Raw genomic sequence first — 22328 nt, 5'->3', positions numbered from 1 at the left:
CCTTTGAAATCAGCACAAAAGGTGCCTCCAATCTTAGAGGCAGATGTTTCTGCACCTTTTCCTTAGGAAGAAAAATAAATAAATAAATAAACACTCCTCCATTTTCTACTTTAGGGAAGTGTGTGGAAAACCATTGTTCAGGAATGCATTAGCCCTATCATATTCATTTCTATAAAATTTTGCTGCTTTTATGCTTCTGGTATGTTTTTGTCATTCTTACGGGGCTTTAAAATGGTAAGGGGAAAAAAAGTTATGTTCAATTTGCCATTTTGAAATGGAAGATCTCCATGAACCCTAAATTTCAACAATTATTTTCAAGTTGCTCTATAAAGTAACATCAGTTTCTACAATTGACAGTGAATAAAAATACATATTTTTCCCAAGATTAGATAATGAATAAAAATTATGGAAGGTAAGGGATGTTACAGAAACATTAAGATGGAAAAAATATAAATTTAAAAGAATAATGTTGTAAGTGAAGGATCTGAAGCAAAGACCATCTGTGAACAATTCTAGAGTAACAATTTGAAACAACACTAGAACTTGAGGCAAGTGGGAAGTATATAGATTTGAAGCTATAAAGTCAATTTTTGCTAAAGCAATTATTTGCAGGAAAAAACACCTACATCTATCTATCTATATTATTGCCTCAATTTCCCTAAGATGAAACTTTTTAGATCATTTAAGGTAAAACAGGAAGTATTTTGATCATAATCAAAATAAGCACAAAATTTATGATACATATAACATCATCAGCTCATTTGGGAACTGTAATTCTCACCTCTTTAGGTTACCTAGCAGCTCAACTGGCTAGGGATCCTTGGTGAATTTTTATTTTGAAGCCTTAGTCTTTTTTGGACACCCTGGTGTATGAAAAGCTGCAGCTAAAAATTGTTCATGAACTTTTTTCAAGTGTCATGTTCCTGAGGCCATGTTCTTATATCCAACACTGCCCTTAACACAAAAAATTATTTATCAGGAACAGAAAATCTAAAGTAGCCACTTCGTTACTGTCTCTCAAATCATCTTATTTATTTCTTGGCAAAACAATAATCTTCCACTGTTATGGTTCTGAAATGCATGTTTTTTGGTATCAATAGTCCTTTCCTCTCACCAAAAAAAATTCTGTGAGGGTCTATTTGACTTTGTCTGTCTCTAATATCTTAAGTTTGACTTGGTACTCAATAAATATTCATTGAATAAATAGCTCCTCTACAAAAGTACTTAAACTAATAAAATTTTTTAAAATACCCCTAAAATTATTTAGTATGTGAATTGTATATTCAAGAAAAAAATACAGTGGTTGTTTGAAAAAGTTATTTTTAGCTTTGGTCATATTGATCATAATTTACATGAAAGCAGGAAGTGCTAGGTAATAAATTGGGAAACAAATCAAATCAAAAAAGACAGGGATACAGAAGTGAAATAGATCAAAAATTCAACTGCATGAGTATAAGACAGACTGTTTAGCTTAACATCAATATTATCTACAAAAATAACATTTTAAAAGAACTTCTGGTGTTAATTGATTTAATTTCTATTACAGCAAATATGATGACTCTCAAAAAAGTGCTAATTTTATCCTGAATTCATAGGAATTTAATGGCCAAGGGAGGTGATGGCTCACATATTTTTCATGACAGAGCAAACAGAATAGTTTATTTAGTACTGTGCAGCAATTTAAAAGAACACTGATAAACCAGACTTTACCCAGAGGAATGTGACCAAAATGTCAAAAAGTGAAGAAAACATTGATTTCCAGCTAAAGGCAGAGATCTAAAAATACATGATAGTCTTTCTGATCCACCTTGTATCCCCCCCAAATGGCAGAAATGTATAACAAGGGAAAAAAAAAAAAAAAAAGCTAAGCTGGAAGAGATTTCCTGAATGGACCAGCAAGCATGAGATATCCAAGAATGCACAGGAAAAAAAAATTATCAAAACAGGTGGCCATTAAAGCCTTATTAAGGAAAATCAGAGCTGGAGGGGAGCCAGGAGCAACTAAAAGGGTGAAAATGGAGGACCACCGCATCTGCATACATTTCCTCATTTTTGTCCACACAGCCTCACCACGGTATCTGTTTCTACCTTTAAGCAGCGAGTAAAGGAACTTAGGTCAGAGAGACCAAAAATCATTCTAGAGGATTGCCCATTCCAGAGACACACGGAAAGCAGCCATGCTCAGACCAAGATGGTCTACACCTGCACACCGTGGAGTTTCATCATTTTTACAAACTCACCTTCCTGTCTGTTCCAGGACAACAGGTCTACTGTGATGGAACCCAGATTCATTTGCACAACATGCAGCAAGTCAAAATGCTAAGACACCATGGTTTGCAACAAGGAGAATGCTTATTCACAAGGCAGCCAACCGAGGAGACAAGACCAATCTCAGGACTGTCTCCTCAAAGGCAAGGGATTATTTCTAAGATAGCCAATAAAGAAGCAGGGCAGTCCAAGGCATTGTGAGCACAGGGAAATGTAATTGGAAAAAGGTTTAGTAATTGTAGTTCTGCACAAGTGTAGCTAGGCTACAGGCCTCTGCATGGTCTAGAAGGCACATAGAAGATCTGAGGCTGGAGTTTTCTACTCTCTTATGTCAAAATATCACAGAGTGAACACTTTTGCTTGCCTACTTGGAGGCTTGGTGGCCTTATTCAGTTTTAACCAGCTCAGCTCCAACTTGATGAAGATGACTCGAAATTCCTGAAAAACAACTCTGGCAAACATTTCATTGTTTAGGTTACTTCCAGGTAAAGGACATGCAAGTCTTTCATAGGAGCAATTAAAACAACTTTGGTGGAGAATACGCCGTAGTTGTGGAGAAGCAGTCGGTGCACGGGAGCTTGAAAGAGCCCATGGAGCTCACAAATTAAAAAAAAAAACAAAAACAAAAAACAACTTTGATTGGTGAAAGCAGGTGAAATGGATTTGACTAATAATTACCAAGGGTTTCACTACCCAAGTCTTCAAAAATTAGAGGCATCAAGGTCTTAAAGAGGATTTCAACTACCAAAAGTAAGCATATTGAGTGTTAAATTAAATATGTCTAAAAATTTGAGACCTATAGGAGAATGTTGCAGTCATAAAATTTGGTGAAAACAAGTGCTTCTATTAGAAAAAATGTAGCAGCTTAGATTTGAATATTCTCACATTCTTCTGGAAAAAAAATAAAAATAGCAAGCACACATAATCTTAGGTTTATTTCAACTTGAAGAAAACTTCAGTTCAGTTCAGTCACTTAGTCAGGTGTAAGTATTGGGTTAGAATATAGATTCAGTTCAGTCGTGTCTGACTCTTTGCAACCCCATGGACTGTAGCATGCCAGGCCTCCCTGTCCATCACCAACTCCTAGAGTTTACTCAAACTCATGTCCGTTGAGTTGGTGATGCCATCCAACCATCTCATCACCTGTCGTCCCCTTCTCCTCCTGCCTTCCATCTTTCCCAGCATCAGAGTCTTTTCCAATGAGTCAGTTCTTTGCATCAAATGGCCAAAGTACTGGAGGTTCAGCTTCAGCATCAGTCCTTCCAATGAATAGCCAGGACTGATTTCCTTTACGATTGACTGGTTGAATCTCCTTGCAGTCCAAGGGACTCTCAAGGGTGTTCTCCAACACCACAGTTCAAAAGCATTAATTCTTCAGCACTCAGCTTTCTTTATGGTTCAACTCTCTCCTCCATACATGACCACTGGAAAAACTAGACTCCTGTCTAGTTGGTTTGACTAGACAGACCTTTGTTAGCAAGATAATGTCTCTGCTTTTTAATATGCTGTTTAGGTTGGTCACAGCTTTCCTTCCAAGGAGCAAGCTTGTTTTAATCTCATGGCTGCAGTCACCATCTGCAGTGATTTTGGAGCACAAGAAAATAAAGTCCGTCACTGTTTCCACTGTTTCCCCACCTATTTGCCATGAAGTGATGGGACTGGATGCCATAATCTTCATTTCTTGAATGTTGAGTTCAAACTTACAAACTTAAGAAAACTTACAAGCTCTGAATTGAACAAAGTCAGAGGCTGGAAGGAGCCCCAAATAGGAAACTGAAATGATACTTGGAGCAAAAAGGGGACTATAAAAGGGAAGACCTCAGAAATCTTTGGAAAATATTCACACTCAAAAGAATAGGAAAGCCTTTCCTCAGAGGTAAGTGTGGAGCTTAGCTGAGACAGAACAGAGTGTAAGCACTGGAGGGAGACTGAGAGACTGGGGCCTGAAAATTTTCCATGAACTCAGAGGAGGCAGAGCTCAGAAAACATCAGAGGGGGAAAAAAAGAAAGACAATATCTGAGTCACTTGATTGCAGCCTGTGGGGAAATCAGGAAGAACAGGGCTGGAGGTTATAAGCCCTTAAGAACCAAGACGGGTTCTGAGATTCAGAGTGTGTACTTAGTGGTCCCATATTATCAGAAGGAAACAATCTATTGACCTAGAAGGGGAACTGGGAGCCCTTGAGCCTGAAATCTGAAAAACCACCACGACCCCTCCACACTTCTCTTCAGAATCCATGTGCTAAGAGTGCAAGAAAATCCAAATCATACATTTATGAGAACAAAAAAGAATATGCACACCATAGTTCAAAAGGAAAAATTTTTCTGTAGACTATTAAAATTTTGCAGAAAACAATCCTTGTCCTCTCTTTATAAGTTCATCATTTTATAATCTCTCTGCCTTGTCCCAGGACCTGAGAAGAAAAAGAGAAACTGGGATATTCTGCCCGAACTTCTCCTCTCTCCCTTTTCTGCTCTACACTGTGGGAGCCAAAAGTCTGTGTGCTATGGAGAAAGGGAACTCTTTCAATAAAAATATAAGGTTGAATTTTTTAAAACAAAGTCTCAACTGAAATGAGATTGTTTTAATAGGTGAAATATATATATATATAATCATACAGAAATATCCTTTAGAGAGCCCCTTGCTCAGCTATTGATGGGGACTTGACAGAAGGCGTTGGGAAACAGTAATTGGCAAAGCAAATTTTATTTTAATCAAACTAATCACATAATCTCATTTGATTGTCACAACATGAATACAGATTTTAATATTATCCCATTTTATTGTCAAGAAATCTTGGGTTCAGAAAAGTTAAGCTTGATCATAAGTGCACAAACTGATATATAGACAAGTTTTCCAAGTCCAAATGTCTTGCTATTTTAATGTCCCTGTGCCCTGAAAAGTATTTGCAGCAGGCATGGCCTGTTCATATTATCTATTAATAATTATCTATTAATGTAATAAACTTTACCATATTCCAACATTTCAAAGTCCTATGTTTCAATATTGACTTTAAATACTATGTTTTCTCTGAAAGCTATAATCTCCACTAGAACTGATCTTCCCCCCTGGAACTCATCTCTTCCTTTCCCATAATCTCATAAGATTTTTACTTTAACCTATTTATAGTATTGCATGAGCATCTGCTCTGTTCCCATCAGATATTATTTCTTAGGACTAATGCTTCTATCAACTCTTCTTTATATTACTCAAGGTACATAGTACATTATTTTGCACCTAGTAAGTATTCAAATTTGTTTAAATTAAATAATACATATAGGGACTTCCCTGGTCGTCCTGTGGTTAAGATGCTGCTTTGCAATGCAGGAGGTGTGGGTTCATCCCCTGGTTGGGGAATTAAGATCCCATATGCCATGGGGTGTGGCCAAGAAAATTTTTTTAAAAACACATGTAGTATTTTTTAATGCTTTGAAGAATAGAGAAGAGTGCCTAACCTTGGTTTGACCCACAGACACTTATGCCCAATATTAGTTATTCAGTAATTTGTTTCTTTGAAGCAATGAATGAGCATTGTATTAAAAAATATTAAGGATAGAAAACCTAAAATAAATATTAATATAAAAAAGAATGGAATAAACTATTAGAGCTGCAAACTTTTAAATTTCTCATTCACCTTATGCCATACATTGGATTTTATCTTAAAGCAGATCTACAAGAAATGTCTAGTATTTACATAAAGTTATCCCTTTTGTTATCTCTTGTAATGATTAATTTATGTGTCAATTTAACTGGGACATGGGGTGCAGATATTTAGTTTAACAATATTCTAGTTGTGTCTGTGAAGGTGTGTCTAGATAAGATTAACTTTTGAATTGAAAGACTGAGTAAAGCACTCCTCAATTTGAGTGGCTTCATCCAATCTGGGAAGCACAAATAGAATAAAAACAATTAAGAGAGAAATCCCTCTCTTTGCTTGACTGTCTCTAAGTGGGATATCAGTCTTCTACCTCTCTCTTGCATGCGTGCATGCACTCTCTCTCTCTTTCACTCTCTCTCTCCTACTTTCTCACTCTCTCCCACTCTCTCACTCTCTCCCTCCCCTGCGTGCTCCTCCACTCTCTTCTCTTCAAGTCTTGGATTCTCCTGATATCTTTTAAATGAAATAGAGCTGTAACACTGATTTGCCTAAGAGCTGTAGCACGGTTTGTCCAAGACACGAGAGCTGTGACGCGCCGAGGGCTTTAATGTCCGTTGCTCCAAATCTTTGTTGTGACGAGACAAAGAACCGAGGAACATACACTCGCGTGACATCTATGGTGCCGTGACTCAGATTTAACCTGGCTGAAACAACCTCCGCGGAAGAGGCCAAGCACAGCAGGAACCCAACTCAGCAAAGCTCCCACGCTAGAAGAGGAAGGTGAAGAAACCCAAGGCAGGGGAAGGTCCATTGTGCTGGAAACCGGGACAGCGAAAAATGAACTCAGCAGAAAGCTCACGCGGCCCAGTCTCAGATTCCAGAAGACCTCCAGTTAAGATGGAAAATAACCAATCCACTTCCCGGCAGATGCCTTTGAGATGCATCCTTGATAACTGGAAGCTATTCGACCCTCTAGCTCTAAGGAGAAGTCATTTGAAATTCTTTTGTGCCACTGTGTGGCCACACTATCCACTGGGGGACGAGGAACACTGGCCTGAGGATGGAACTTCAAATTACAATACCATCCTGCAATTAGAATTATTCTGCAAAAGACAATGGAAATGGACAGAAACCCCCCATGTCCAAATTTTCTTCCGAATAAGAGATATGACGGAGAAGGCAATGGCACCCCACTCCAGTACTCTTGCCTGGAAAATCCCATGGGCGGAGGAGCCTGGTAGGCTGCAGGCCATGGGGTCGCGAAGAGTCGGACACGACTGAGCGACTTGACTTGACTTTGACCTTTAAACTCAGACCTGGACTAGAACTTACACTATCAGTAATCTTGGGTCTCCATCTGCAAATCTTAGATCTCTCAGGCTTCAAATTGCATGAGCCAATTCCTTATAATAAATCTATTTATAGCTATATACAGTTATCTACAGAGATTGGTCAGTTGGTAAAGAATCTGCCTCAATTCAGGAGACCCTGGTTAGATTCCTGGGTCAGGAAGATCCACTGGAAGAAGCAATAGGCTATCCACTCCAATATTCTTGCCTGGAGAATTCCATGGACTGTATAGTCCATGGAGTCACAAAGAGTCTGACACAACCGAATGACTTTCACTTCTCACTTTCACAGAGATTGTTATTGATGCTGATGTAACTATACACATTCCTTATATCCTTTAGTGAGTTTTCTACAGATATAAGCAAATCACAACAAATTTTGCAGCTTAAAACAACAATGTATCATCTCATAGTTTCTGTAGGTCAGTAGTCCAGCTACAACTTTGTTGTTATTGTTTAGTCACTAAGTTATGGCTCTTTTGTGACCCCATGGACTGTAGCCCACAAAGCTCCTCCATCCATGGGATTCTCCAGGCAAGAATATTGGAGTGGGCTGCCATTTCCTTCTCTAGGGGATTTTTCCAACCCCGGGATTGAACCAGGCCTCCTGCATTAGCAGGCAGACTCTTTACCTCTTAGTTACCAGGGAAGCCCCAGATACAACTTACATTACAACTCCACTGCACAGGGTCTCACACAGCTGCAATAAGATGTCAGCCAGGTCTACAGTGTCATTTACAGTGTGGAGTCCTCTTCCAAGCCCATGTGATTATTGGCAGAATTCACTTTCTTGCAGCTGTATAACTCAGGGTAGTTTGTTTTTGCAAGGCCTGCATGAAAATGTCTCTGAACTCAAGGAAAGACTAATCTGTCTTTCAAAGGTAAAGAACTCACTTGATTTGGTAAGATCTCCTTTTGATTAAATCAAGGTAAAACTGATCAGAGATCTTAATTACATTTCCAAAATCCCTTCACCTTTGCTATGTAAGTAAACTAATCATGAGAGTGACCTCCATCATACTCACAGGTAGTGCCTACATTTGAAAAAGTGAAAGTTTCTCAGTCATGTCCGACCCTTTGGACCCCAAGGACTATACAGTCCATGGAGTTCTCCAGGCTAGAATACTTGAATGGAGGGGATCTTCCCAACCCAAGGATTTAACCCAGGTCTGCCACATTGCAGGCAGATTATTTACCAGCTGAGCCACAAGGGAAGCCCAAGAACACTGGAATGGGTAGCCTATCCCTTTCCAGTGGATCTTTCTGACCCAGGAATCCATCTGGGGTCTCCTGCATTGCAGGCAGATTCTTACCAACTGAGCTATGACGGAAGCCCAGGGGTGTATTTAATAGGGTGCAAGAACCTTTGAAGTCAGAATTTTGCTTACTTAACCCAGTTTATTAGGCTTCCAACATGGCTTAGTGGGTAACTAGCCTCCCTGCAATGCAGGAGATACAGAAGACACAGGTCCAATCCCTGGGTTTGGAAGATCCCCTGGAGAAAGGCAGGACAACCCACTCTAGTGTTCTTGCCTGGAGAATCCCATGGGCAGAGGAGCTTCTCGGGTTTATGGTGCATAGGGTCACAAATAGTCAGACACGACTGAAGTGACTGAGCACAACCCTGTTAATTATTTTAGATTGTTTTTGATATATTCTTTGCATCTTCCTTGCTAATATGAATATTTTAAAGAGCCTGAGAACTTCAAAATGAAATGGTCCTCAAAAGTTAGAAATTCATTTAAGTGCCCAGAATGGAACTTGAAATATGAGAATATCAAAAAGAAAATAAGCCTCAGAAAAGACTGCCGAAAACAAACAAGCAAACAAACTGTACTTATTATTCTGCAGAGTAAAGTATATTTCTATGATCTGTATAAAGTGAGGTCAAATGTTCTCCTTTGGAATAGGCTAGAAATATCCCCAGTGCTCTTTCTTATGACATCTCTGAATTTCATCAATATAATGTGCTTTCTTAAGCCCATCTGCATCTACCTTTGCCTGGATATTTTTTGTTCTCTTAGGGTGTACAGCATAGAATACATTTAACATACTCTGTCAAATTAATTCATCCAATAGAAATTATAAAGGTGTGGTTAATATATTAAAAACACTTTTTATTGTTCGATTCTTTATAATATAGCATAAACTTTGCATAGTATATGGATTTCTATTTTACACTGACTAGTGCTCACATATTTTTTAAGATCAAGAAAGATGATTTTACAGGATACTCAGATTGCCAAGCCCATAATTCAAACTGTCGCCATTATTTCTACTTTGTTGATGACAGCAAATTCATGGCATATAGTGCTTTTCATTATGTAATAACATTTATGAAGAATTATAGTCATTTCAATTACCAGAGAAAGCAAAATATTTCCCATCTCAAACCTCTGCTTCCAACACACTGTGTGTGACATACATTCCCAATTTCAGAGTAGTCATTCATCAATCAACTCCCAATTTATTCTTCTAAAAGGCTCACATGAAAAATTATGCAATACAAGTTGGTAAATCAGATGGATCATCTTTAGGAGGTGTTAGCCTGAAAAGCTGAAATTAGCCTTGCTTTCTTGGGGTGCCTTGAAATCTCCTTCCTGTAGCCTTGTTATCTCCTTTCCATCCCTCCCTCCTCATCTCAGAAATACTTGGCATATGAGAACTTATCCAGAGGAAATTCAATCGTTTATCTCTTAGTTCATCACTGACTATATAGTAAATGTATTATTAGTTTATTGCTGGTCAAAGACTGTAGAGAATTTTCCAGAAATTTGAGTTAGTAGATCAGTAAGAAAGATCCATTACCAATGCATATATGTGGAATCTAGAAAAATGGAATAGAAAAGCTTATTTGCAAAATGGAAATAGAGACATGGATTTAGAGGGGAAACATATGGATACCAAGGTGGGGTATAGGCGGTGGAATGAATTGGGAGATTGGGATGGACATATATACACTATTGATACTATGTATTAAATAGATAACTAGTGAGAACCTACTGTATAGCTCAGGGAACTCAATGCTCTGTAGTGACCTAAATAGAAAGGAAATCCCAAAAAGAGATGATAAATGCATACATATATCTGATTCACTTTACTGTATGGCATAGACTAACACAACACTGTTAAGCAACTATACTCCAATAAAAATTAAAAAGAAAGATCCATTACCAAACTGATTTGGAATTATTGGTATTATATTATTGATGCTGAATTATTGATGTTGAATTATGGCTAAAAAGAAAAAAAAGGAGAAAAGGCAAAACTAAGGAAGAATGCATTCATTACTTTTAAAAAAGTTTTATTGAACTGATCACTTGGAATAACTTTTAAAGTGTTACATAGGATTATATCCTTGGAGAAAACTCAGTTTTTTTCTTCAGTCCACAGTCACTTGTATATTATATAAATCTTTATACACAGTAATAGTCAGGAACCCAAGCGATCTATCATATTTGATCAAGCCAAACATAAATCATTTATTCATGATTTACTATTTCTTACTTGATTCATTGATTCATCTCCAGACAAGACAAGGTCAGTATGAAAAAAAAGAAAAAAAAATGATTGAGTTCCCTGCCCTTAGGAGAGAGCAGCTTAACCAACAAATTTATCTTTACATCTGACCTCATGAATCTTGACACTGGGAGTACTGTAAGATGGAAAAAAAAAAAAAAAAACCTTATAGATGGCCCTTCAAATGTAAATGTATGTGTAAGAGTGAAAATAGTGGAAAGATCAACAACTAAAGTGTGAGGGTCACAGCTATACTAGTCCTCACCATAAGACAATCTGGTTCATCTAACATGCATTTACCTACTTTGATTGGTACTTATATTCAATATTTTTCTACTTTAATTCATATTTTCCCAGTTTTACTTCCCAATTCCCTTTCTGTGGCACCCTAATTTTTCACATATACATTTAGCTCATTCAAGTCACAGTGTTTAGCTATGAATTAGACAAGCTGAGGGATGGAAAATTACAGTACCTTTCAAATCTCTTGATATAATGCTGCAACAACCTATAATCATATAGGCTGCAAAAATAGGCTTCTAAACCTGACTTCTAAGTTCAAGGCAGTCTTTGGCTTTCTGAATTCTTCCTCTGGCTTCTCCCCCGCCCTACCATCTGCACATATTTCCAACACACAGAAATGTAAACAGAGTGGATTTGTACCTTGTTTTAGCTTGATTTGCCATAACAAGCCATAAACTGGTTGGCTTAAACAATAGATATTCATTTCTCATGGTTCTGGGTAGTCCAAGATCAAAGGGCTAGGCAGGTGTTAGCTCTTTTACTGGCCTAGAGATCACCACCTTCTCCGTTTTTGTACCCACTTTGCAGAGAAACGGGGAGCTCTGGTCTCTCTTATAAAGCCACTCATACTATCTTGGGGGCCACAATCTCATCTAAACCCAATTATCTATCAAAGACCTAACTTCCAAACCCCATCACATTGATGGTTAGAGTGTCGATGTATCATTTTGTTGCATTCAATTTGTAGCATATACTGAAAGCATATAGTGCACGCGTGCGTGCATGCTAAGTCAGTCGCGTCTGACTTTTGTGACCCTATGGACTATAGCCTTCTGTCCACAGGATTTTCCAGGAAAGAATACTGGAATGGGTTTCCATGCCCTCCTTCAGGAGATCTTCCCAACCTGGGGATTGAACCCTTATCTCTTACGTCTCCTGTATAGGCAAGCAGGTTCTTTACCACTAGCACCACCGTATGGGAAATCCCCATATGGTGCATGTGCTGTATTAAATGTAGAAAGTGTTTTTAAAAATAAAATTGATAGTTATTTTTCTGTTAAAAAACGATACCTAGATGGCTGAATTGAATCTTCATAGAAGTTTGGATAATTTCCAGATTTCTTAGAGTAAGAGTATGATATACTTTTACTGCTGCTACTGCTAAGTCACTTCAGTCGTGTTCAACTCTGTGCGACCCCATAGACGGCAGCCCACCAAGCTCCCCCGTCCCTGGTATTCTCCAGGCAAGAACACTGGAGTGGGTTGCCATCTCCTTCTCCAATGCATCAAAGTGAAAAGTGAAAGTGAAGTCGCTCAGTCATGTCCGACCCTCAGTGACCCCATGGACTGCAGCCTTCCAGGCTCCTCCATCCATGGGACTTTCCAGGCAAGAGTGCTGGAGTCGGGTGCCCCTTTTACTACTTGACCCTAATTTCCTTGGTTTCTGCACTCCTCTCCTCCCTGGACTCTACTCTCTACCCATAATGGGTTCATTAGCCTTCACTCAAAATGTCTGATTCTTTAAATGGCTTTTCATATACTTGTCCCCTCTGCTTGAGATGCCATGGGTCAACTCTTACTTATCCTTCAAGATTAAGTTTCACTAACATCTTTCATGACTTCTCCTTTTCCCATAAAATGTTAATGATTCCCTTTTCTGCTTCCCTCATTTTGTTTGCACTTCTATCACAACATCAAAACTATGAGATTGTTTAATTACTGTTTGCATATCTATTTCTCTTATGAGACTGTGACACACTTGGAGATGGGGTAATTTATAATAAATCTTTTAGTTCAGCAAACCCAGATTGGTGCCTGATCCACATGAAGACTCAGTATATGCAGAATGAATGAATTAATCATTAACTTAGGTCACACAGAAAAGTATGAGATCAGTTGTTTCTCAAGTACACCTTGGACTATAAAAACTCGCCCTTTGTTTCACACAATCCCCTCTTTCTAATCTGTTCAGTTTTGCCTGTGGTTTTGCTGCTTCTTAGTTATACCCTCCCTTGCTGCCTGCTGCAGGAGATCTAGATATTCTAACTCCTACATCACTCAAGCAGTGTTTCCCAAATTTGCTTAACTGTAAAGCTCAGTGAGGATACTTGTTACAAATACAAATTTCTGATTTCAATCTCAGAATATTAAATAGAAGCTGCAGGGGGTTGAGCTTACCAATCTGCATTTTAAAACACATCCCCCAGATGATTCTGAAGAAGACAACCGTGAACAGAGGGTAAGCTCTGTTTTCAAACAACTGTTTCCTCCAGTGGCCACTTGTCTTAGTTTAGGACTTCATTAAACAGTAGTTTGGTTTCCTCAGACATAGAAAGAAGACTCTCAATTGAATATCCTTCCTGAAGCACTGGAAACCCCTTTAATGGACTCCAGAAATCTCCATACTACCTTCTCCATGCAAAATTCACTGTAGAAACTTCAGCCTGCTGACTCTGTTCTTGGATGCTCACTGAGTTTCAAAAGTGTTGCTACTGCTGCTGCTGCTACCCCTAGAACAGCTTTGTGTTTTGCAGTCTGCAAACTGATTCTGATGAGTTGTGACAGCTCATGCTCTGTGGGTTTACCTTTAATCAAACTAGACCCTGAGGATGTATGGATTCCCTGTAGAATGTACAGATTGGGTGTCACTGAGGGTTAAAAATGAGTATGAAGACTACGTACTTACATAGAGCCTGGCTCAGGGTAAGCACTCAATAAATATTACCACTTCCTAATATTTCTGTTGTCAGATGGACTGCATAAATTCTTCTTTTGATCCTGACTCAAGAAGACCTATACTCTCTCTTTCTCTCTCTCTCTCTATATATATATATATTTAAATTTAATCACTGGAAATATAAAAGTATCTTAATCCTCTAAACTAATTCCACTACTTGAATTATTTTTGATTAATTATAATCTTACAGAAACATATTTTTTCATAGAATGCCAAAATTCAATGTATTTGAGTAATAGAGTCAATGTATTTAATTCACAACATTCAGATTGCAGAGGCCATAAACTTGCTTTGTTGATTCAATAAGCATAATAGTATTTTAAAGCCTTCTTGAATACTAAATATTACTGCTTGTGTTAGTTCACTACTACTGGGTAGGAAGTCACTCCAAAACTTAGTGCCTTAAAACAACTACCACTCATTATTTCTCATGAATTTGTGAGTTGGCTAAGTGCTCTGAACTTGCCTGATCTATCCTGGGCTCACTTATATATTTCTGGTTAGGTGGAAGGGTGCTGGGGGATAGTCTAGCTGTTCTTGTGTTGCCTCAAATTTGTTCAAATGATGATCACCCCATCCAAGGGAGAAAAGATAGGTGCAAAGTCTCTTGACTAAGGTTTGGTTAAGATTAATGACTTAATTAAAATGACTAGTGAGTTGACTAAAACAGCTAATGAATGTTACTTTTGCCACATTTTATGGATCAGAAAAATATATAAGTTAATTCTTGATCTAAGGGATGTGAAATAGACTTCATCTTTTGATGGAAGTTGCTGAAAAGCGTTATTTCAAAGCACATACAGAGACTACTATTGGGATAGTTAATGCAATCAGTCTGCCACATTAGTCATGCAGCAAAATATTTCATTCTGGGAGTCTTATAAAATTTTCAATTAAAAAAAGGCAGATTCTGAACTAAGGTCAAAATCATGCCCCTGATTCCGTTATCACCCAGAAAGCCATAAGAAGTCACAAAACTATCAAATGATCATTTGCTTGTCTTTAAAATAGTGATAGCATGAACCTCATGTAGTTATCATGACTGCATGACTACATGACCATTGCAGAAGATATCATAACAGTAAACACCTCGCAGGGTGACTGGAAAAAGGTAAATACAAAGATATTTTGAGTTAAGTTAAAATAATGAATTGTTTTTAATTTGCTTTCTTCAATTTATTAACTAGAATCTCAATTTTTTCTTTGCTTTCCTTCATGTATCATCTTTATGCCAGAGTTTTATAATCTTAACATTAATTTTATAATTTTAACATTATTGCTAAAGAAGGTAGTCTTTAGCAATATTCATCCTTCTGAAACATGTTTTCCAAATGATCCTTTCATCCTGACTAAATGAGTAAACATTTTGTTGTTGTTGTTGTTGTTTGGTGGTGGTGTTTTTTAATGGGGCTTTGTATTTCTAAGAAACAAAAACTATATCTGACCAATTTAAACAGAAAGGAAACGTATATAAGGAATACTTTAGCATTCACAGAATTGACAAAAGCATTGGAAAGCCAATGTCAGAAAATGAGGAAAGAAATGTACAGCAAAATCATATCAGAAATAGTCTCTAATATCTTTAGTTCAACTCACAGGCTCTTACCCATACCAAAGATCCTCACTGAATACATATTTTTAATTGAGGTAATACCAATTTATAACATTATATGAGTTTCATGTGTATACATCATACCTCTTAATCTGTATACCCTACAGTGTGAATAATTTTTGTCTCCTCTGAGTCTCATGTCAAACCTCCAAGATCCAAAATTCTATGCTAGAGCATCTGATAGACTGAGCCTAGGTCACATAGCCCCACCACAAGTATTAGAAAATTGTAAAAGAGACTCTCTGCCCCATCTGTCTTACACTGTGGAAAGAAGGGCCTTGACATTACATTTTCTCGAGGTCCAATCAAATAAGAAGGATATTTGGGATGCTAGGAAGACCAAACCAAATGCTCACTGCAATCTACCCCCTTAGTTGTTCAATATCCACAGTTCTCTTTCTCTCACATTGTATTTCATAAAAGAATTCTAAAGTTTAGTATAGGGCAATTTTGTCTTCTGTATACTTAGTCTCTTGACAAAGGAGGCACCCAACAGTTCAGCTCTGATTAATATCCATTATTCTCTCAATCTTTTATGATTCTCATCTCAATATTCTGAAACCTGTGGAGGAGAAACAAAATTGTAACCACCAACCTCCCAGGGGTAGGTATTCTGTTAGTTCACAGTTGGTGATCAATAATTTGTACACCTATGGCTGATTCATGTTGATGTTTGACAGAAAACAACAAAATTCTGTAAGGCAATTATCCTTCAATTTTAAAAATTAATTAATTAAAAATTTTTTTCCAAAAGACTTAGATATTTCCCATTTCCCAGTATAGTACAGTTACTTTGTAAATAGTTACTGATCTCTGAGAAAAGATGGGAGAAATATTCACCAAGCATATATCTGATGTGATTTCAGAATGTTTCCCAATGAGTCTGGCTCCCTCAAAGTGTAGTATACTCGGGTCTTGACAACATTTTTGATATGAGAATTGGGATGAATGGCTGTAACAGTAACATTATGATTCCATTAGCTTCTCTCATATAGCTTTTATTTAAAAAAATAAATAAATAAACTGCTAGCTGTTCACTAAAATAGGCATCCTTTTCTCCCCTGGACCACAGCAAGTTTATAGTTTTGCTTCCTGCAACTGCATGTGGCCACATGACAGAATTCTAGTCAACTGAATGTTACTTTAAATGCTGTCTACCACTTTCAGACCTGGTCATAAAAACCTCTTACTCCTTCATATCCTTTTTCCTTCCAGAGTATCCCAGGATCCCACATTGAAGCTGCATGTTGAGGTTGGCAGAGGCACCGTCATCCTGGACTACTGAACAGCTCTGTAGTATCCATGTCCTCCTTCCTCAACCTCTATCCTGGAACCATTTGTAATTGTTATTTGGGAAAGAAATACATTTTTTGAGTGTTGAGGATTATATATTTGTGCATATATTTGGTGTGAGTGTGTGTTTGTACTTGGTACATATTTTCACAGTCTGTCCTACCCTAAGTAATACAAGCTTTAGTGTACTGTACATATATTGTGATTCTATGAAACCCTATAACCAGTTAGCAACTATCAAAAATTTATGACCATTTTAATCATCACAAATACTTTCATCATCTCATCATAACATGCCCCTTTGCCTCAGATTCCTATCAGGAAGCTCATTTCGACTTGATATTCTCCCATGAATATATAGTGTTTATATAAAAAACTAAAGGGAAAACAAAATGAAAAACGAGTATCAAAGCACTTTTCAAAGCTTTGGCATGCACCTCATCACTTTTTATGGACTTTCATGGGGTATATAGTAAAAACAAACAAAACAAAAGAGTAGGTCACAAACGATACATATTTTCTAGCATTTCTAATTATAGAATCTTTGAATTCTGTTATACCAAGAAAAATATCTTAATTCAAGAAAGATATCTTATTTCAACTTCATTTGGTGTACATTTTCATTGAGTTCAGGTTTTAGTCAGCAAGCTATATGATTAAATATCTCCAGCTGTTAGAACTAGCAATAAGTATTTCAGAACATTAAATGTCTTATCATGCCTATACATAGGTAAAAGTTAAAAATCTAGAAATAATAAAATGTAAGAGATAAGCAATGAAGATTTTTTTTTGAAGAAATAACTTCTTTAGATTAAGGACTTGCAGCATCTATAAGCAAGGAAAAAGAGTCACAACCAAGGGAAGAAGGACTCAAATAGCAGGGGTAAGGGGGCCCTGTGGGCTTGGGGGTCAGGATAAACAGGGTACTCTGAATCTTTCCTATTTTGGCTTAACACCAGTTCTTAGATTTCTGCTTTACTCTAATCAAAGCTCTAATTTTCCCAAAAGAGATCTGATGATTAACTGAAATCAATGGATGTTACAATTTGGCAAACTATAGATTCAAATTTTGCATTTGATTCTTGGCTCCTGCAGGCCTGCAACTATAGCTGTAATATGATCATAGAAAATATGGGGATTTAGAATGTGCATTAAGAATTTAGGAGTTTTGAGCTTGCCATTCTCTTTTTTTAGGACACTCAAAAAATGTCCTAAAAAATAGTCAATGGACTCCATCATTCCTGAATTCTATTTCTGCTGTTCCAAAGCAGAAGCAACTCTTTATTTTACAGCTTTGCTTTCAAAGGACTATTTTGGGAGTACACAGTTGATAATTTAATTAGAAAATCCATCCTTTCAAGTTATAGTCTGCCAGAATTATATTCCTGAAACCCAGCAGTATTATGTTTATTTTCAGGCCCAAATAGGCAAGATAACTAATTTCAAATTCTTTGAACATTCATTACCTCTCCTGTACTTAATAGTACCATTCAGTGTTCTTGTTTCTAAACAACAGAAACATCTCTGGTTAACCCGCTCAGAGAGTAAATTCATCTAGCGACTATGGGCTGGGAAAGATATCAAGAGGTCTGGACAACCAGCTTTCAGAATGAGCAGAGAAAACAGGAGAAAAGCACAGCCTAAATAAACTCTTGCTGCTGCTGCTAAGTCACTTCAGTCGTGTCCGACTCTTTGAGACCCCATAGACGGCAGCCCACCAGGCTCCCCCATCCCTGGGATTCTCCAGGCAAGAACACTGGAGTGGGTTGCCATTTCCTTTTAGGTCTGTCTTGGAAATAGCAACCCACTCCAGTGATCTTGCCTAGAGAATCCCAGGGATGGCAGAGCCTGGTGGGCTGCCATCTATGGGGTCGCACAGAGTCGGACACGACTGAAGTGACTTAGCAGCAGCAGCAGCATTAGGCCTGCCGGGCCTGTCTGACCTGTTTTTGGCATCACTACCACTAGACATTGCCTGAGTTCCTAAAAGGCTCCACTGAACTCTGCTTAAGATGATATTTCTGTACCCTGCTCTTCCATGCAGATCCTTTAAGTATTTTGATTACTCTTTGTATGATGTAATACTCCCAGATGATAAGACATTTGAAGGAGGAGAAATGCTGAATTACAAGTACGCACTACAGTAATTGAGTAATGAAAGAGTAATTAGGCCTTAGATGTTTTAATCCTTCTTATGTCATTTTGTCTAACTGATGCAAAATGCTCTGATCGTAAGTGAAAATTCTGGTCAAATTATTCCAAATGTGATTGTCAGGAACCAAACATCTTTACAGGAACTCTCTCCTGACCTATGCCCTAGTTTTTCCCCCATTGTCAAGTAGCTATTTATTTATTTAATTTTCATTTTATATCGGAGCATTGTTGAATAACACTGTTGTGTTAGTTTCTAGTGTATGGCAAAGTGATTCAATTATCCATACACATGTATATTTTCTTTTTCAAATTATTTTCCCATTAAGGTTATCAAAAAATATGGAGCAGAATTCCCTATGCTACGCAGTATGTCTCTGTTGGTTATCTATTTTAAATAAAGCCGTGTGTACATGTTAGGTGGCTATTCAAGTCTTGAACCAGACATCAGTCAAGTTTACTGGAAGCAGGATCACTGTTCATTTAAAGATCATGGTCATGCTGTCTTCTCCCTGTCTCCTCTCTTCAGGAGCTCAAAGTTCCTTGTGTATACTCATCATTGCTTTAGGGTTTAACTAAAGTGATAATGATCTCAGAATCTAATTTAAGGATTAAGAGAGAGGCCCCATTTGGTAAGCCTACTCCTAATCTATATTCAAGAAAATTGGAGATACCAAGGGAATATTTCATGCAAAGTTGGGCTCAATAAAGGACAGAAATGGTATGGACCTAACAGAAGCAGACGATATTAAGCAGAGGTGGCAGGAATACACAGAAGAACAGTACAAAAAAGATCTTCACAACCCAGATAATCACGATGGTGTGATCACTCACCTAGAGCCAGACATCCTGGAATGTGAAGTCAAGTGGGCCTTAGAAAGCATCACTATGAACAAAGCTAGTGGAGGTGATGGAATTCCAGTGGAGCTCTTTCAAATCCTGAAAGATGATGCTGTGAAAGTGCTGCACTCAATATGCCGGCAAATTTGGAAAACTCAGCAGTGGCCACAGGACTGGAAAAGGTCAGTTTTCATTCCAATCCCAAAGAAAGGCAATGCCAAAGAATGCTCAAACTACCACATAATTGCACTCATCTCACACGCTAGCAAAGGAATGCTCAAAATTCTCCAAGCCAGGCTTCAGCAATACGTGAACTGTGAACTTCCTGATGCTTCCAGCTGGTTTTAGAAAAGGCAGAGGAACCTGATACCAAATTGCCAACATCTGCTGGATCGTGGAAAAAGCAAGAGAGCTCCAGAAAAACATCTATTTCTGCTTTATTGACTATGCCAAAACCTTTGACTGTGTGAATCACAAGAAACTGCGGAAAATTCTGAAAGAGATGGGAATACCAGACCACCTGACCTGTCTCTTGAGAAACCTATATGCAGGTCAGGAAGCAACAGTTAGAACTGGACATGGAACAATAGACTGGTTGCAAATAGGAAAAGAAGTACGTCAAGGCTGTATATTGTCATCCTGCTTATTTAACTTTTATACCGAGTACATCATGAGAAACGCTGGGCTGGAAGAAGCACAAGCTGGAATCAAGATTACCGGGAGAAATATCAGTAACCTCAGATACGCAGATGACACCACCCTTATGGCAGAAAGTGAAGAGGAACTCAAAAGCCTCTTGATGAAAGTGAAAGAGGAGAGTGAAAAAGTTGGCTTAAAGCTCAACATTCAGAAAACGAAGATCATGGCATCTGGTCCCATCACTTCATGGGAAATAGATGGCGAAACAGTGGAAACAGTGTCAGACTTTATTTTTTTGGGCTCCAAAATCACTGCAGATAGTGATTGCAGCCATGAAATTAAAAGGTGCTTACTCCTTGGAAGGCAAATCATGACCAACCTAGATAGCATATTCAAAAGCAGAGACATTACTTTGCCAACAAAGGTCCATCTAGTCAAGGCTATGGTTTTTCCAGTGGTCATGTATGGATATGAGAGTTGGACTGTAAAGAAAGCTGAGCACCGAAGAATTAATGCTTTTGAACTGTGGTGTTGTAGAAGACTCTTGAGAGGCCCTTGAACTGCAAGGAGATCCAACCAGTCCATTCTGAAGGAGATCAGCCCTGGGATAGCTTAGGAAGGAATGATGCTAAAGCTGAAACTCCGGTACTTTGTCCACCTCATGCGAAGGGTTGACTCATTGGAAAAGACTCTGATGCTGGGAGGGATTGGGGGCAGGAGGAGAAGGGAACAACAGAGGATGAGATGGCTGGATGGCATTACAGACTCAATGGACGTGAGTCTCAGTGAACTCCGGGGGTTGGTGATGGACAGGGAGTCTGGGCGTACTGCGATTCATGGGGTCGCAAAGAGTCGGACACCACTGAGCGACTAAACTGAACTGAACTGAATCTATATTCTCTTTCCTAAATTTACCTGAGCTCAGGATTGGGAGGTATTAAGCTACTTTGCCCCTGGGTAAAATTGTATCTTTGCCCTGTGTTTTCTATGTGTAGGCAGTTCCTTTGGAAATTCAGTGGGGATATGGAGTGATTATCTAAACAGAATTTGGGAATACCTCGATCCTCTCACCAACTAATATCTTCAAATCATCACTCAACCACTGTAAACTTGCTTTACTAATCAATGATTTTCATCTGGAATTCTGGCATAATGCAGAGGGAATCTTATTTTAAGAAACTCATACTTACACCTTTTGATTCCCTTACAGTTTGTCAGTGGCTGAAAGAACTAACAGTATTGTCTTAAGCAAAATGATATATTGAGATAGTTATAGACTCACCTGCAATTTTAAGAAATAATACAAAGAATTTCCAGGTACCTTTTACCCAGTTTCCCCAACAGTAACTTTTTCTTTTTTTATTTATTTTTTTTATTGAAGGATAATTGCTTTACAGAATTTTGTTGTTTTCTGTCAAACCTCAACATGAATTAGCCATAGGTATACATATATCCCCTCCCTTTTGAACCTAAAAATATGGAACACTTCACGAATTTGCATGTCATCCTTGTGCAGGGGCCATGCTAATCTTCTCTGTATCATTCTAATCTTCTCTGTATCATTTTAGTATATGTGCTGCCAAAGTGAACACCAACAATAACATTTTAAAACTACAGTTTACACTTGAACAACCCAAGAGAACTAGAGCTATCCACCACCTGCAGAGTCAAAAATCCATGTATGACTCTAGAATGGCCCTCCTTATCTGAGGTTCTATACTCCAGGATTCAACCAACCATGGATATATACTAAACATTTATTGAAAAAATCTACATACAAGTGGAGCCATGCAGTTCAAACTCATACAGAACAATACCACAATCAAGACACTGACACTCAATTGTCAAGGTACAGAATTTTCCATCATCACAAGGATCTTGCATATTGCCATTTACAGTTTCCTCAGGTCTTAAATTTTGTTAACCAGAAATCTGTTTATTATTTCTACAATTTTAATCATTTTAAAAGTGTTATATAAATTGCATCATATCATATATAACCTATATGTAGGGACTTTTTTTTTTTTTTTAACTCAGCGTATTACTCAGTGTGGAGATTTGTCCAAGTTGTTATATGT

General features: G+C 37.9%; 1 non-coding gene across 1 annotated transcript; it reads right to left on the bottom strand.

The window, feature by feature from the left end:
- Positions 1 to 21721: 21721 nt before the first annotated feature.
- On the bottom strand, positions 21722 to 21825 carry LOC112448382 (U6 spliceosomal RNA). The gene has a single exon (XR_003036773.1). It is a non-coding gene; the product is annotated as a U6 spliceosomal RNA (small nuclear RNA).
- Positions 21826 to 22328: the final 503 nt, after the last annotated feature.

This window comes from Bos taurus, chromosome 1 (assembly GCF_002263795.3).
Source record: "Bos taurus isolate L1 Dominette 01449 registration number 42190680 breed Hereford chromosome 1, ARS-UCD2.0, whole genome shotgun sequence".
Lineage (NCBI taxonomy): Eukaryota > Metazoa > Chordata > Mammalia > Artiodactyla > Bovidae > Bos > Bos taurus.
The sequence above is the reverse complement of the archived record's forward strand: the minus strand, read 5'-3'. Positions and strand labels throughout refer to the sequence as shown.